Here is a 17394-nt window from a genome sequence, read left to right on the forward strand (position 1 = left end):
CTATGGGCATGATGTCTTGTCCATCATTCTGGCGGCGATCGGTGGCAGCAGTTCATCCCCAGCTTGTGCAGTGAGCTGTGTGGGAGGTTCGTGTGTAGATTAAGCTTGTTCCGAGCACAGGCGAGAGGCAAGGCAGCTGGTCCGCTCATTAGTTTGTTCCGATATCCCAGGGAAGGTAGGTGATGCGGTCGATAAAGAAGTAATGCAGTTACTCTAGTTATTCCAGGTACTCTTGGGTGATCGGTTCAAGGCGGGGGCTGCCGCTAAACGGGGATAAAGACCCAAAGGTGATCCCCAGCGCTAGAGCTCTTCCTTTGTAGATTTACAGTGTTGTCTTCCTTATTTTTAAACATTTTGTACAATCAAAGATTGTTTTCTGAGCAGAGACCTGTGCAGACATGTCCAGGCTCTCTCCTTCTCCTAGTGGGGGGGAAAAGTGACAGATCTGGTGTCAGAGGGGGGCAGGGGCAGATCCGGGGGGGGCAAATCTAGAGCCTGGTGGGGGGCAGATCTGGGGTCTAAGGGAGGGGGCAGGGGCAGATCTGGGGTTTGAGGGGGTCTGTGAGGGTCTGAAGATGAAGGTAACTGCCCACCAGACAGGGCTCCTTCCTCCTCTGCAGCAGGCTGGACACACCAGCAAATGATTTTGTCCACTCTCACTTTCTCCATTTTTTAACAACAGTTGTAGGCAGAAATGTTAGTCACACCCGCTGGTATCTGCAATTTGCTGGAAAAGACAAGTGCCTCAGAAGGCATACGCATTTGATTGGAAAATCCATAGCATACTTGATTCTGTGATTATTTGACACATTGCTATATGCTCTATGGGACTTGAATGGTGTTTCTTCTCTTTCCCCAAATTCCCCAAACAACATTGGTCTCCTTGCAGGTGCCCTAGTGCAGTGGCGGCTAAAGATCTTTGAAAGGGGTAAGGTGCAATGCTTGCTCTGCACCGAGTTGCAGTGAGTAAGTGAAGTGAAGAACATGGGATTAAATAGTGCATTTTAAAGCTAAATGTTCACATACATTTGCTAAACAAGCATTGGCACAGCCAATAGGTCTCGCTTTTGGGACCTTATAAGTTTTTAGTTATGTAGCACAATATCCTTGGTGCAACACCACCAACCGTTGCATGGCTAAACACATAAGGTCCAAAAGGCGAGACCTATTGGCTATGCCAATGCTTGTTTCTTTTGGTCAGAATTTCTTTTTATTACAAGATCCTGGCAGGACAACTAAAGCTGTCGCTTGGTCAGACTTAAAAATAGATACAACTTGTGTTATTTGGATGAATATGGCTTACCCACAGCCAATCTGTGTATGAATATTTGTGTATTTTTTATTTATGATTTCTTCAAATTACATGAGCTTGGCAAAAAAAAGTTAAACCTGTCTCTTGGCCAGACCTAAATATGGATACAACTTGTCTTATGTGGATAAACAGGACTGCCCAAAGCCCATTTATAAATTCATAGGTGCCTGGTATTTTTTTGTAATTAAGAGACTAACAAAACAAATCTGCCTTTGGCCAGACCGATAAATGGATGTAACTGTTGTTGCCTCACACTTTGCTCTGCCTTTAGAGCCGGAGTAAAAGGTGTTTGTTCCGTTTATTTTGGGAACTATGCACTAATAGTGCAAAATCAATGACCAAGAAATCAAACTATTGCTGTACTCTGGGTCCTCAAAAAGTCATTGGGACAAAATCGTACAATTAGTTGAGCATGCAGCTTTTCACAAACAGTGGTACTAAACCACAATTGAGCCACCTTAAAGTAAAGGCCGCACTAATCACTACTAGACTTTGACAGCTTAAGTCAGTATTAGAAACTCCCTCTTCTGTCCCACTAGAAAGGGTGCTCAGGGCCACCCTACTACTTGCGATCACCTATGGCCATGAAGCCTTCCCAGGGCAACTTACTAAAACTATGGAACAGCTCCATCTAGAAGCATGTAAGAGAGTCTTTAGGCTGCCCCACTACACAAGAGTTTGCCTGATGAGACTTGAACTTAGGTTGGCGGACCAAGCATGGGCCAATATGGGCACCTTTTTAAATACTACTATATATGTATTACGGCCATGCCTAACACCTTCCCCAGAATATATTTCAAATTAAGAGTAGCCCATGGTCCACTTTTCAGATGTGTCAGCTGATACCCTCCAAATAGACTTGTCTGCACTCAACAAATCACTCTTCTCACACACAGCACTTAAAAGCATTTTGAAAAAGCAGATACATGCATTGTCAAAATCGAGTGACGTGGACAAACTAAAGCACACACTGATATTAGACGCAATTGCAACTCTGCATGCTAATAATGACCAACCCTGTTTGAAGCTGCAGCTATACCTTCCATGCTCAACTGGGGAAGCCTGTCTTAAACAAATATTGGCTCCAAGGTTGATGGGCCTTCAAATTAAAGAAACTAATCCAAACTAGCCCTCCCTTTACAAGATTTGGAAGTGTGGGCTGGTGGCTATAAAAGAGAATCTTTTAAGCACATTCTGCTGCTGCCCAACGCTGCTCCCTGTCAGGCACATTCTGCTGAAACCACTCTCCTAAGCCACAGCATAAGAACGAGCAATGAGGCTAGGAATTTTACCTTCACTACGATGGAGCCAACTATATTGGCTAAATTTGATAAATACATTAGAGTGGTATACGACCTCCTTAAAGACAATGACAAGACTGCCCAAGTGCAAATCTGGAAAAGATCAAATCCATCACAGAAAGCTTGGAGCGGCATGCAGCTTCTGGTGTTTACCATGTGTGAGACTATGCAGTTTATCTGAACTCTGTTTAGCACTTTGCAATATAATACAAAGCATTTTAACTTTTTTTTTTAAGTCCTTATTTGAACTTTGTCAAAACCATTGTTTTCTTTGCCTTGCAATAACCACTATTTTTATTGGGATCATGCCCAATCTCTCTGCTATAGGACTCTTTCAAGAAGGTTTGCACATTAAGGATATTTCCTCTATTATAAAGCACCTTAATATTGATTGCTCCCTCAGAGTTTTTTACCTTACCTTAATACTGCTGAAATCATTATTTTCCATGCTCTTAGATGTTTTAAAATATGGTGCTCTCTGTACTATGGTGAGATGTTGTGTCTTGGTCTTACTACCTCACTTTTATTAGCCTTGGTATTCGCTGCAGTTTTTAGTAATCAGCACATGTAGTGTCTGCTGCTAATCTCAAGACCTTCTTAGTGTATTAGTGTATTAAATGTAATCTGCTAACACTGTTTTAAAAGTTTTTATTAAGGCATTTTAATTTCTTTTATGTTCTTGTGTTACTTAGATATTGCTTTGTAATCAAGTCATCATGTATTGCTTTTAATTAGATAATTTGCACTGATATTGTAAAGAATTTTATTAATCATACAATTAAATTCGTTATTGATTATTGATAGTGCAAAATCTTTTTGAACAGGGCCCCTATTGAAAACCGTTTGCTCAATTCCACATTAAACATAATGTCAAATGCATTTTCTCCATTCTTTTTCACTGCTGAAGTTTTTTACATGAAGGGGCATATGTACAAGAAAGTGACGGAGTGCGGCATTAGCCTTCCTGGCTTAACGCCGCACTCCGCCACTTCAGAAACGCAGGGCTGCACAATATTTACAACAATATGGTGAAGCACTGCGTTACCCCCTGCGGTGATGCTGAACTTAGCATTCTAGCATCAACACAGGCATCCTCACACCATAGTGCAAAGGTGTCTGCATTGAGGGGAAGATGTCCCTTCCTGCAATAAGCAATCTTTAGATTATGTTTTATAACTTTTATGTGGGCTGCCTAATGCAGCACATATAGAAGTTGCAAAGCGTAAAATAAATGTTGATTGTTTAAATGCACCTTCCTGCGCATACACAAACAAAGGCAATTTGCTGTTTCTATACGTGCTGCACAACGCAGCACACATCGAAACAGCAAAAATGAGGTTTAGGACCAGTTTTCCCTGGTCTTAATTTTGTCGCTGCCTCCTAGTTATGCCACCCATGTAAATAGGGGGCATCCTCAAAATCAATGGGTGTTACGGTGAACGCCCACCCCAACACTCAGTGCCTTCACCTTTGGCGCTAATACAGCACCAAAGGGTGCCTCATGGCTTAACGCTGCCTTGTTAATATGGCGAAGCCCCTAACGCCACCACAACGCGGTGCCTGTAAAAATACTCCAAAGTGTCTCCATTAAGCAGGATGCGTTGGACTGGCAGCAGTGCAATTGGCATTATGGGTGGGAAAGAGGGAGAGAGAGAGAGAGGGGTTGTCAAAATTCCTATCACATAGACACAATGCATTTTAGACTCCTGCGAGATACAGTGTGGTAATTTCACAAATCAAATACCACATATAGATGTTATTCTCCACTGCAAATTTACAGAACAGTTCCAAGTTTTCCTTTTAGAACTAAAAGAAAATGTACGGTCTCGGAGTTACCACATTTGTACATTTTCTGTCTTTCTGCCAGCTTCCCGCATGCTAATGTAACTAGTCTTTCATGGAAAATTCTAGGATTTGCAGTCGTTGGTACATCTCGGAATACCAAGAGCTGGCGCAAACAAGTTTGCATCTGTGGTGTGGGAATTTCGCTGCTTCTCTGAAGTACGTCATTTGTATTATTCAAAATCCCAAGTATGATAAAGGTCCCTATGCTATGGCACGCGGTGGGTATTGTTATACGAAACGCTACTCGACTCGCGCGCCATCACATCCTCCTGGGCACTATTCTGGGTAAATAAAGTCCACTCGTAGCCCCATCGGAAGCGAACGCAGCTTCCTTTTATCGACAGTTTCTACCAACATCCTGAAGCCCCAACTTCTTGTTATTGTTTTGCATGTCCATTCCTAATTCTGTCTCTGATGTCTACTTCCTGTGACTAAACACAACCTGCAAACCACATCAGCCTTTTCGCAGCGACTGGGGCTTTGGTGGACGTTTGAACTTTTTTCCCCTATAATTAATTTGAGGTTGGGCCTGGCGGCAGTTCTGGCTGAGTTGACAAACGTTTCGTCACGAGAGGCCGCACGGTTTTTATCTCTGTGAGGTGTAACTGCGACACCCTGTAATGAAACTGGTAAAATCCACAACAGGTTGGATCACTGAAATGCCAGTAGGGCTGGGGAAGAGTCAATGCAATGTAACAATTAAGAAATGCGGAAGCCAGACTACTTTCATGAGAGTCTAATGATAACTGTCCTGCTGTCATCCTTCTAAGAGCGCAGAGGAAACCACCCTCTCTAACCCACCCAGGAGACAGGGATGGTAACATCTCTGTGAGAGAAGAGGACGCTATCCTCTCGCCCACCCATTAGAGTGTGATGGTAACCCCCTGAGAGAGAAGAGAATACCGCACTACTCAATAGTAAACCACGAGAGAGTAGAGAATATGGCCCTCCTCAACCCACTCATGAGTGAGTGATAGTAACCCACGAGAGAGTAGAGAATACCACCCCCTCAACCCACTCATGAGCGAGTGATAGTAATCCACGAGAAAATAGAGAATACCGCCCTCCTCAACCCACTCATGAGCGAGTGTTAGTAACCCATGTAACCCATGAGAGAGTAGAGAATACCGCCCTTCTCAACCCACTCATGAGAGAGTGATAGTAACCCACGAGAAAATAGAGAATACCGCCCTCCTCAACCCAGTCATGAGCGAGTGATAGTAACCCACGAGAAAATAGAGAATACCGCCCTTCTCCACCCACTCATGAGCGAGTGATAGTAACCCACGAGAAAATAGAGAATACCGCCCTCCTCAACCCACTCATGAGCGAGTGATAGTAACCCACGAGAAAATAGAGAATACCGCCCTCCTCAACCCACTCATGAGAGAGTGATAGTAACCCATGAGAAAGTATAGAATACTGCCCTTCTCTCACCCACTCATGTGAGAGTGATGGCAGCCCCCTCAAGATAGTAGAGAATACCACCCCCTTCAACCCACTCATGAGAGAGTGATAGTAACCCATGAGAAAGCATAGAATACCGCCCTCCTCAACCCACTCATGAGCGAGTGATAGTAACCCACGAGCGAGTAGAGAATATGACCCTCCGCAACCCACTCATGAGCGAGTGATAGTAACCCACGAGAGAGTAGAGAATACCACCCCCCTCAACCCACTAATGAGCGAGTGATAGTAACCTACGAGAGAGTAGGGAATACCACCCCCTCAACCCACTCATGAGCGAGTGATAGTAACCCATGTAACCCATGAGAGAGTAGAGAATACCGCCCTCCTCAACCCACTCATGAGAGAGTGATAGTAACCCACGAGAAAATAGAGAATACCGCCCTCCTCAACCCACTCATGAGCGAGTGATAGTAACCCACGAGAAAATAGAGAATACCGCCCTCCTCCACCCACTCATGAGCGAGTGATAGTAACCCACGAGATAATAGAGAATACCGCCCTCCTCAACCCACTCATGAGCGAGTGATAGTAACCCACGAGAAAATAGAGAATACCGCCCTCCTCAACCCACTCATGAGAGAGTGATAGTAACCCATGAAAAAGTATAGAATACTGCCCTTCTCTTACCCACTCATGTGAGAGTGATGGCAGCCCCCTCAAAATAGTAGAGAATACCACCCCCTCAACCCACTCATGAGAGAGTGATAGTAACCCACGAGAAAATAGAGAATACCGCCCTCCTCCACCCACTCATGAGCGAGTGATAGTAACCCATGAGAGAGTAGAGAATACCGCCCTCCTCAACCCACCCATGAGAGAGTGATAGTAACCCACGAGAAAATAGAGAATACCGCCCTCCTCAACCCACTCATGAGCGAGTGATAGTAACCCACGAGAAAATAGAGAATACCGCCCTCCTCCACCCACTCATGAGCGAGTGATAGTAACCCACGAGATAATAGAGAATACCGCCCTCCGCAACCCACTCATGAGCGAGTGATAGTAACCCACGAGAAAATAGAGAATACCGCCCTCCTCAACCCACTCATGAGAGAGTGATAGTAACCCATGAGAAAGTAGAGAATACTGCCCTTCTCTCACCCACTCATGTGAGAGTGATGGCAGCCCCCTCAAGATAGTAGAGATTACCACCCCCCTCAACACACTCCTGAGCGAGTGATAGTAACCCACGAGAAAATGGAGAATACCGCCCTCCTCAACCGACTCATGAGCGAGGGATAGTAACCCACGAGAGAGTAGAGAATACCACCCCCACAACCCACTCATGAGCGAGTGATAGTAATCCACGAGAAAATAGAGAATACCGCCCTCCTCAACCCACTCATGATAGAGTGATAGTAACCCACAAGAGAGTAGAGAATACCACCCCCCTCAACCCACTCATGAGCGAGTGATAGTAATCCACGAGAAAATAGAGAATACCGCCCTCCTCAACTCACTCATGAGCGAGTGATAGTAACCCACGAGAGAGTAGAGAATACCACCCCCCTCAACCCACTCATGAGCGACTGATAGTAATCCACGAGAAAATAGAGCATACCGCCATTCTCAACCCACTCATGATAGAGTGATAGTAACCCACGAGAGAGTAGAGAATACATCCCCCCTCAACCCACTCATGAGCGAGTGATAGTAACCCATGAGAAAATAGAGAATACCGCCCTCCTCAACCCACTCATGAGAGTGATAGTAACCCACGAGAGAGTAGAGAATACCACCCCCCTCAACCCACTCATGAGCGAGTGATAGTAACCCATGAGAAAATAGAGAATACCGCCCTCCTCAACCCACTCATGAGCGAGTGATAGTAACTCACGAGAAAATAGAGAATGCCGCCCTCCTCAGCCTACTCATGAGAGAGTGATAGTAACCCATGAGAAAGTAGAGAATACTGCCCTTCTCTCACCCACTCATGTGAGAGTGATGGCAGCCCCCTCAAGATAATAGAGAATACCACCCTCCTCTCACTCACTCATTGCATCATGATAGTAACCCCTGAAAGAGAAGAGAATACGATACTCCTCCCACCCAATCATTAGAATGTGATGGTAACCCCTAGTCGTTCTCTCACCCACTCATGAGAGTGTGATGGTAATCCCAGCAGAGTGCCATCCTCCTCTTACCCATTCATGAGAGTGTGATGTTAGTGTCCTGAGAGTGTGATGGTGACCCACAGAGAGAGTAGAGAATACCGTCGCCTCTCATCTACTCGTGAGAGAGCGATGGTAATCCCCTAGGAGAGTAGAGAATATCATTCTCCTCTCACCAACTCATGAGAGAGTGATGGTAAGCTTGTGAGAGAGCAGAGAATACCGTCCCCCTTTCATCCACTCGTGAGAGTGCTAGTAACCCCCGAGAGAGTAAAAAATACCATCCCAATATCACCAACTCTTGAGAGAGTAATCGTCACCATTTTTGTGTCGCTCCTGAAGGAGAAAAGGGTGCCATCCTACTCTCACCCAAACATGATCGACTGTTGGTAACCATCCTCTCCTACCCACATGAGAGAGTGTAATGGTAACCGTCAGAGCCCCGTTCAGAGGGCCGCGGGAAAAGCGGGAGCTACTGAGGCCAGCCATGGTGGTTGATGTCTTTTAATCCTGATGTCCGGGGCCCGATCTGCTATGGCTCTTGAGCAAATGGCCAATTGTCCGTCAGCACTTGCTTTTCGGTGGTAGTGCGGGTAGGGCAGTCCAAGGGTAACCAAGTGGGAGGTAGGCACAGGTGAGTGATCACAGGTTCACAACTCAAAATTTGCTCAACAGTTGCAATAAATAACTTTCAAATAATTACTTTTATGGAAAAATGAGTATTTACATACCAACAAAGCCTAGAATACAACATTTACAAACAATACACACACTACCCCAAGGTCAGGGCTCTAGTGTTTCAATAGGTGGTTCCTGAGTCCCACTCCCCCCTCATGCTAGCAGGAGGGGTTATTCTACATTCACTACAGGTGACATTCAGGTAAAGGCCCACTCATAGTCCGAGTCTCAGGAATCCCCACTCAAGCTCCAAGTGTTCCATTGCTGAAGTGCTATATGGCAGGCAATTTCCCCCGGGGCCTTCTATCCTGTTAATCATTCTAACCCTCACAATCAGGACCTGTGCGACCGCAGTCTTCTCGAATGCCCCCCTCTGTCCCTGATGAGTATCGCATACACGGTCCTGTAGGGGCAGCAGTCAGGTGTCCCTGTCCTCACTCCACACACGGACGATGGCCCGATCAGCACAGCAGCAATCTTCACAGAGGCGCCGCCTCACATGCCTGGTCGCTGACTTCACTATGCTCATGGGCTATATTCCGATCACCGTGACAGTAATCTTCACAGCGGCTCTACCTGATTCGAGGGTCACCGACCTCCCTCCTTCTATGACCCAATGGTTGCAGAAGCCATCTCCTCACCCCTCGTTTCAAGGATCCAATTGCCAGGGTCTTCCACTGGCCCTCGCTCCCTAAAGTGCTCTCCCTTCAGAGGGTACACTGGTCTTGACAAGCAGACGGGGAGTGGTGCTCTAGGGTGGTCTTGGACTCTCTGGATGATGTCACCCAGTTGGGAGACCAGCAGGCCTTAGCCTCCAGTTCTGGTCACAGGCAGAAGTCTTGCAGAGCATCTTCTCCTTGAACAGCCTGACTGGCTGCCATTTGGGGTTCTTGAACTTCCTTTCTTCTAGTCCATTTCCAGACACTAAATGTGACTTTGGATCTGAGCCTTTGAAGTTTATGTTGGGGATCTGCTTCCTTTTCAAGTGCCTTGTTCTTCCTCCAGAAATCAGTCTGTCACAGAAGGAGAGACTCAAAACCGAATAGCCCCACATCACAGGCCATTGGAGTGACTAGTGGTTCACACCTGTATGTCAGTCACAGAGATATTTATATAAAAATATTACCACCAAAGCCTCAGCTCTGCTCTTCATGATACTCAAGTGCAGCGGTTGGGTGTCCTGATGCAGATCTTCAGTCAGGGCTTGGGCCTGCACGGGTTACCATGGCATCATCTTCTTCTCAACGATGGTCTTGACCGAACCACACTTCTTGCCTTTTTTCCATTTTCCCCACCTGGTGTACCTGGCCACTGTCCACACTCCACACATGGGCGGTGGTCTGATTGACATGGCAGTAATCATCACGGCAGCCTCACCTGGAACATGGGATTGCCAACTTTAATCCGCATATGGACTATGGCCCAAACAGTGCAGACATCTCCTCACTCCTCGTTAAAGAGATCTACTTGCTAGGATCTCAAACTGGACATCACTCACGCCATTGCTTCCCTCTTCCTCACAATGCATACTGGTCTTGGCAGGCAGGCAGGTACTAGTGTCCCAGGCTCCAGGGGCAGGTGATATTGGATTCCATGGATGATGTCCCCTCACCTAGCTGGGAAATTGGTAGGACTTAGCCTCCAGTCCTGGTCACAGGGAATAGTCTTGTAGAGCTTTTCCTCCTCACACAGTTTGACTGGCTGCTTGGCAGTTGCCAATTTTGGGGGCCTTGAACTCCCCTACTGAATTTGCTCTAACACATTGTCAATAGTATTTGGTGTATGCACTACTTAGACTGAATTTTCAGTCATTTTGTGGCATTCTGTGCGACTGTCAAAAGATGTTAATCAATATACCAAATCTTCTTCCCCGTTTTTTATAAAGAATATGGGCCAGATGTATCAAAGGGTTTTGCCCATTCTGTGTCTATGGGGAAATTTGTTGATACATATGGCCTAATAGTTTAGGTGGTGGACGCATTGCAGTAGATACCCATGAAAAAATGATAGCTAAGAGGGTAATACCAAGGCAAACACTGATACGAGACTGATCTGTTGCATGGCACACTGACATGATCTGCGTTCACAAGACAGGGTTTCATTGGTATTGATGATTGCTAATAACTGGTGCCATTTGTTGAATAATAAACGAAAAAAAGTTCATTGAGCTAAGCTCCATCCTGGAGAGGTACAGGATAATTCATCAAGCGGGGCTGAGAAAAAGGGGAGGTTCCAAAACACAATTACCCTATGCAATTGCTATAAGCATTTTTTAACAAAGCTACCGCTAAAACAGCTGAACGGAATTACACTACATTTGGTTGAAAGCTAGATTTTTACCCAGAAAGCACACTTTTTATGCTTTGTTATAAGTCTGTCAGTAGGTTTTGAGAAATTACAGTTCAAAACGTATGTATAGCCGGATGGTTGGGTTTGCAAAACTCCTGTGGGGTCTCGCAGGGATGCAACTTCAAATAATAGACCAATCTGATTGGTCAAGGGTGCTTTTTATCCCATCAGTCGCCTCAATCTCACTACAGCAAGCATCCCCCACAGGCCAGTGGGAGCTTGTGGTCTGATTGGCTAGCCGCAACATGAAGAGAAATGTTGCAGCTGCCTTTACATGACAGGCGAACTTTGTGCCCGTGACCTGAAAAAAAAAAAGGCAGTACGGGTAGTGTAGAGATATTTGTGTGGTGGATCCCAGAAGAACATTCCACTCCTCCCTTAACCCCTGCCCCCTGGGGGGGCAAAATTAAATTTTTGTTGAGTTTACGCAATCCAACGGGAATCCAGAGAAAATTAACATGGCCCCCTGTGCTCCCGCTCAGCTACCATTAAAAAAACATAGATGGGGAGTGAGTGTCTGTGGTGGGTTGGCTGCGTACATGTTGTGTCTCGTGATGTATTGCCATACATCTGTTGCTAACTTCTTATCTGGCTGTCCACCATACCACATGGCCTTAGCATTTTAGACTCATGGGGTGGAGGCAAGGGGCAGATGCCATTATGGGGATTTCAGGGGTTCTAGTCCTTGTCCTCTGTAATGCACAGTTTCTGTAGTTGGTCTCTGAGTGTTATGCGGTATGTGCATGGAGGAAGGGAAGGGAAAACCATTTATTTTGCTGCTCGTACTATGGGGGTGCATGCTCTTATGTGGATAATTGGATCCCTGGCCAAAATATCTGATTTGCTGGGCTATTTGTGCCAAGGGCAATTTTAAACCTTGTTCAGTGGCTGCTACTTCTGGTAACCGATACATAATTTGAGCCAGTGGGGGTCACCAGCACTTATTTTTGGGGAACGGCACTTATTTTTGTGAATCAGAGATTTACCACCAGCAAGAGAGGGAAAACACAAAAGTAGGAGGAAGAGCAAGACAGAAAAACAGTCACAAATGGAGAAAGAAGGGAGCTGCAACAGTGTGAAATAAAGGGGTGGGTGTATGGTAGTGTATTAATGAGGCTTGAGTTGGATTTAAGACTACACAGTTTAATTATCCTGCACAGTGACATTAAATTGCACCGACCACGGGCTTTTTAGCAGAACTTTACAAATTAAGTACTGCCATGGGATGTGTGAGCTCATGAAATGGGCTGTATTCCTATCTGTTAATCCATTAACTGGTCACTACTAAAGACCCACTTTGACGAAGGGAAGGCTTCAGTCTTCTCATTCATATTGATAAATGGATCAGATATGGGTGTTTTGTGAATTTCAAGGTTATCTTAGTGCCTGTTAAAGATGGAAAGATTTTAAAAGAAGGGGTCAGGTAACTTGTGCCAATCACCAATGTGTGAGCTTTCTTACACTGCCAATGGGTCTAGTATTACTAGGAAAGATCAGACAATGATAGAACTTAGTGGCAATTGTAAAGCTTAGCATTGTAAGTCTGCAGTCTAGGACACCCCAAGAACAGGCATGCCAGTTTGTAACTATTTGTTTCAAATATGGCTTCATCGTCTGGTAAGTGGTTGTCAAAATGTCACTTTGGAATAGTGCCAAAAATACACCTTGACATGTCACCCCACTGCAATGAGGTATTTCCCACTGACACTACTGTAATTACAGACATAAATCAAATATCAAATACAGGAAATATATTACTGAATATTATTATAAGTGGATTTCACTGTTTGCTCGAAAATAGTCAAGTTCTTCACACAGGGCCGGCTTTAGGGCAGTGGGATCGGTGTGGCCGCACTGGGCGCTGACCTGTGGAGGGGGCACTGACCTCAGGGTGGGGCGCTGTGTTTAGCAATTACTTATGATTGGAGAGATGAGGTGTGCTTTTGCCCAGTGGTAGTGAGAGAATCTGAGGAGGCGGCCATGGGGCGTGGGGGCGCCAAAAATTATTGTCGCACCTGGCGGCACCAGCACAAAAGAAGGCTATGTATTCACACCTACGAAAAGCATAATAGCATCAATGTCTAGGCTCTCATTCTAATTCTCAGGGCAGAACCTAATCATCTGTTCATCATAAATGCAAACTAATCAGATAGTCCTCTCCCTGGCATTCCTCTCCGCAGGACTCTGGTCTACAGATTATTGTTAGTATTACTTGACCTACACACCATCATGATTTCTCCCAAAACATTGATCTGACTCCCCACCACCAGTGCATTTCTTTGCTTGTCACAAGATAGGAAAAAATTAGATAGATACCAATCTTGACCCATGGTTGGTCCCAAACTACAGCTGAAAGGAGTGGCACAATCCTTTAATGCAGAATACAAGAATCGAAGAAAGTAAGAGATAGTCCTCAATTCAGTCAGTACTGGACATGACACATCTCTTATTTCATCCCCACAGAGTTTCTTCCAACCTTCTTCATCTTGGCATATAGTTATACGCCAATCACAAGATTAATTCTGGTCTCTCACCATCCTGTCCTGTTGGACTGGATACCCTCCTACTATGTCTACAGTTCTAGTATCAAGTTGCTCCCATTGCTTTTCTACACCAATTCCGGTATTACACTAGACTCTATGGGCCTCATTTACACGAAAGTGCCACCCCAAGCCCTTTGGCTGCGCCAAGCTGCGGCACTTTCAAAGTACAGAGATGCGTCATATCTACAAGGATATGAGGAATCTCTTTGCTCTCCCCTGCTCTGGTGCACAATTAGCTGCCATGCGCCGAGGCAGGCAACCTTGCACCATGGTGCAAGGATGCCTGCATCACGGGGACGATTGTTTATGTGCAGGAAGGTGCCCCTTCACAATGTAACTTCAGCAACGCATGGGGAGGCCTATTCCTAAAAGACTGCGTCACTCCTTACGCTTGCTCCAAGCAGGTGTAGGGTTTTGATGCAGTGGTGTCCTAGAAGTGGCGCAGTGAAATCTTGTAGATTTCACAACGTCACTTCTACAAGGCCCACACTGCATAATTTATACCTGACGTAGGTATAATGTGGTGCAATGCTTTAGAAGGTGATGCATCTCCCTAGATGCCTCACGGTGTAAATGGGCAGCAACATGGTGCATTGTTTACACCAACGCTGTGTCACAAAAAACGATGCAACGGCAGCGCAAAAGTGTCGCAAGGGGCTTGTAAATCTGCACCTATATTCTCACTTCTCCTTTTTATAGTCTACCTCAACCCACTCTCAGAAATCGTCAGGTCTTTCAACCTACCCTGATAGAACTACACTCAGATGATACTAAAGCTGGAAAAACTCTGGGACTTAGATGCCTCAGATGGAGAATCTTCATGACAGTGGAGAAGGGTAGGCTCACTGCACAGGCTACAGGAGGGGCAAAGGACTACCTCGTGGCCAGAATCCTATTTGTCCCAAGGAGACTAATTACCACATGAATTAGGTAACATACATGTTCTTGAATTATACAGCTGAAATCGAGTTGTCACATGTTTTCTTGAATTATACATCTGAAATTGAGTTGTAAATAAGAAACCGATTTTTGTCTTAAATCATGAACACAGATTACTGATCACTCTTTGGTGGGGGCACATAAATGTCCTGAATGACACACCCAGTATTAGTAGATTAAGTCTCTGTTTAGGTTCTGATGAATCGCCACTGATCCTGGTTATACTTTTAAAGGGCAAGAAACATACTTACCAACTTTGGAATATAAGGAACTTCATCTTCCCCGTATTCACCGGTGTTTTTAACCTGAAACAGAGGCGCCTAGAATAAACATCTGAGGTAGGGAATCTCTAGTTAATTTTACCCATCATCCATCTGGCCAATCTACCTTTTCTTATAATACAAGAAAGTCATCATCCCCATTGCCGCCTTCCCTATATACACTCTGAAGGACATTCAGTCGTTTTATTCAGATCTTGGATATTCCAGCCGTTGGGCATAGCAAAGGCCCAATGACGAGCAAAGGCCAATAATTAAGCATGCCACCTTTAGGTGGGTGATAGCTTGTGCTTCATAAAAAAGACACTTTGCAAGACCTCTTTAGAGCTCCAAGGAGGTCTTGCAAAGTGAGGAACCTGGACCTTCATCACTGAATGCACACCGAGTTGTTTAGCTGTATTTAGATTTTGACCATTAACTGTGGACCAATGAAGGCTGCAGACCACACGAACATATTCGAAACCGATACTAACCTGCAGAGAATGAAAGAAATACAACCCTCTGATCACAGGAATTTAGCTGACCTACAGTAGCATCTACTTTAGTAAGAAACCTGAGAGTTGTCATGGGCTCTAGTCTATGTCTGAAAGCACTAACCATGTACTCCGGATGCAACTGAAGTAATGTACTTTATGTCTCAACTCCTCCACCGTTGACCACATACAACAAGTTTATGAGGTCCTATAGTAGAAACAGGGAAAAGGGATTAGGATTAGAGAAAAAACAGAGGAACCGGACATCACCAATCTGACTCCTCACTTCTGCTGGACACTGATGCCTGCAGGTCAAAGTGGGTCTCTAAAGAGACAATAAATCTATTACTAACCTGCTATAAAAGTCCTGCATCTAACCATAACAGTGACATGATATAATTTACCTGTATTTTTCTATAACTTAATCTCTTTGTTGTAATAAAAAGTGTATTACTCCTGAAACTATGGCATACAGCAGATAAGTAATATATATGTTCATCTACACTCTTCCCCTAAAGTAAATAGTTCCGTCAGGTTTGTAACACGTGCTTCCTCCTATGGATAAGCTCAGTTACTACTTGACTTTGTGTCAAGGTAATATACAGATATTCTATGGCTTCTAACTTGGCACTTCATATATATATATATATATATCCTATTAAGAACTCCAACCTCATTAAGCCAAATCTACCATACACATTTTGTGTGTATCATATCTTGTGATTAGAATCCTTCCTGTTCCATCACAGGAATAAACCGCAAGTTTCAGATAAATTAACGTTTACCTCTTTAGCAAACACTAAGTCATAACTTTAAAAATACTAGTTCAAAGTTCGTTTTTTTCAGCACAACTTGATTTTTAGATTACTTCTCTGTTTTCCTCCAAGGAAAATACTTGTTCTTTACAAAAGAAATCTAGAATCTACGAAGCAAAGTCCTGGGCAACAATGTATCATTATTATCTAGCGAGGACATCAAGAGTCATGAGGAAAGATATACCAATAACTCAAGATGGCCAGCTCATCTCCAAACAAAGTCAGAGTTCAGGGACTACTAGGAAATACATTTTGCCAGCAGGATGTCATTTTTTAGTGTTCTCTGAAAATGTAACCCTCACACCAGGCGGAGTCAACACTGTTGAGGACACCTGATATTCATTCTCTGAGTTAGACTCAATGCCAGCTGGTCTTGAGTCTTCCACCCCCGCACCTGTCAAGTAATAAGCAGTAAACTGTACCTTCTGACATCTTATTACTCATGTCCCAAGTGAAGAAAGTCACAAGAAACATATTCTACACCTTCTGAACTCTTTGTTGCATTTTTTCACACCTAGATTTCTCACAGAAGCTACAGGCTACAACACCCATGTAATGTCTCATCTTTAATACACAGATTCTACCAGGAGTGCTGCTATTAAGAAGGTTGCAAATAATACAAAATGTAGCAGGAAGTTCCATGGTGTAAAGGTTAGCACTCTGCACTTTGAATCCAGCGATTCAACTTCAAATGTTGTGGAACCTCGATTTGTCTAAAAAATATCCCACAGGATTCCATTCAGTTTTCTGGATTCGTCATCCTCTGCAGGGAGCCGCTTGGTGCTCTACTCCCAGATAACAGCTTCAAAATTCCCCAATCCACCAATGATATGCAACTCTACTTCAAAGTCTGGCTAATGGCAGCTAACTAGCGCCATTCTCTTTCTATTTTAGCAACAGCCTGCTCTAGTTGCTAAGCATGGGAGGGGGCCTTCTTGGCACTGCCTTGTCATTCCTTCAGCTCCCCTTCTAGTGGGAGGTGAGCACGGATGCACCGTCATTAGTAAGACAACCCCCTTTTTTTTTAAGTGCATTCTGTTTGTTGTACTCTGATTTCTGAGTTTTTGTTGCACTGGGGAGCTTAGGGGGAAATGTTGTAACTATTTTAACACTTGGCATTTCACTCTTTGAAAAACTACAGTGTTTTTCACTTGCATTTTTTACTACAGCTAATCTGAATTTGCCAATCTCCGGCTAATGGTGGCTAAGTGGCGCCATTCTCCTTCTATTTTGGCCACCACCCACTCAAGTTGCTAAACATGGGTGGGTGTTCTTGGTGC

Source organism: Lissotriton helveticus, chromosome 7 (genome assembly GCF_964261635.1).
Source record: "Lissotriton helveticus chromosome 7, aLisHel1.1, whole genome shotgun sequence".
NCBI classification, from domain to species: Eukaryota; Metazoa; Chordata; class Amphibia; order Caudata; family Salamandridae; genus Lissotriton; species Lissotriton helveticus.